General features: G+C 36.5%; 1 long non-coding RNA gene across 1 annotated transcript; it reads right to left on the reverse strand.

Annotated features, from left to right (window-relative positions):
* Positions 1–317: 317 nt before the first annotated feature.
* Positions 318–1,491, reverse strand: LOC106127807 (uncharacterized). The gene is made up of 2 exons (XR_001228424.1): positions 1,366–1,491; positions 318–638 (listed from the first exon to the last, which is right to left on the reverse strand). It is a non-coding gene; the product is annotated as an uncharacterized LOC106127807 (long non-coding RNA).
* Between the last annotated feature and the right edge of the window lie 6 nt (positions 1,492–1,497).

The following is a 1,497-nucleotide window of genomic DNA, read 5'->3' on the forward strand; positions in this document are numbered from 1 at the left end:
ATAAAGTTATATCTCCAGTTATAAGAGATGTAACTCTTTTCATCGAATAATGCAATTTTTTATTTAATTTGATTTTAAATAAAGTTATTTTAAATTCAATCAAATGTATAATTATATAGGGTGTCCGAGAAAAATGTCTAAAATGATACCATAGATTTTTTTTCTCGAAAATACGCCGATTTAACTTACCTCTATGTAAAGTTGCTTCTTTTAGCCGCTAGATGGCTTTAAAATTTCCAAATTAATTTTATATTAATTCAAATATCTCAAAAAGTAATACATAGATTTTATTAATATTGAAAACATTGTTTTTGGTACATAAACACCTTTGTTATAAACCTACAGGGGGTTCAAAAACACGAATATCGAAATAATCATGTTTTGCAACCAAATAATCTGTGGTACTTCATTCTTTCCGGGACATCCTGTATGTCCTATTGTTTAAAGCAATACGTATTTTTGTATAAAAATGCGGCGCGCGTTCCCATTGTATGCAGCATCGTTGTGACGTCATCAGTGACGTCATCAGCGTGACGTGGTTCAGAAGGTGGGCGGGTGTTGCGGGGGGCAGGGAGTGGTGAGCACCTCACCTCCGCTCTCTGTGATTGCCACCGTCTTGTGGTACTTTATGAGATCGGCTGAAATATACAGATAAAATATTTTTTAATCATAAAGAAAAAAGTTAAATAATCATAGAAAAAATATTTTAATTGATAAAATGAATATGTGCTATATTTGGTTCGTTGTTTTAGCATCTATGATATTGTGACGTCATCTGTTGAGTATTGAACGCAATTTTACGTCAATAGATAGCGTTCTTAAAATATTATAAGTCGATAATGAGATTTTTGTTTCAGAAGAAAATCTATCATCAGATTTAGACACGATTGTGTGCATTATGTATGTAAACACACGCTTTTCTGTTATTTAAGATGTCAGCATTGACATAAAATTTAAGAATAGTTATTTTTTTTTAATAAGAAGCTCTTTACTTATACTATGCTATATGCTATATGTGGAGAATAAATTGGAAAAAATTGTTCTGGGAGAGCGAGACAAAAACTACAATACTGCCAATAGCAGCAAACAAAGTAATGTTTTTGCTAATCTATACTAATATTATAAAGCGGAAAAGTTTGTTTAAGCGCGCTAATCTCATGAACTACTGGTCCGATTTGATGAATTCATCTTTTTGTTGCATAGTCCATTTATAGAGGAAGACTTTAGGCTATGTAACTACGCTGCAACCAATAGTTTTTTTTTAATTCCGCGCGGTTGAAGTCGCGAGCGACAGATAGTATGTAATATGGCATGTGTGAGAGGGAGATGGAGATATTTGAGGCGAGGTAGGGTGAGGGAGAGTACCGAGCGAGGTGTGGGTGGTGGTGGCGGCGCCGAGCAGCCGGTAGCCGCGCTCCGCCTCCACCAGGTAGTGCTTGCAGCGGTCCTGTGCGCGGTACGAGAGCGCGTACCCCCACACGCGCTCCGACACGCGCA

The sequence above is a fragment of the Papilio xuthus genome, unplaced genomic scaffold (assembly GCF_000836235.2).
Source record: "Papilio xuthus unplaced genomic scaffold, Pxut_1.1 DF824509.1, whole genome shotgun sequence".
Taxonomy (NCBI): Eukaryota; Metazoa; Arthropoda; class Insecta; order Lepidoptera; family Papilionidae; genus Papilio; species Papilio xuthus.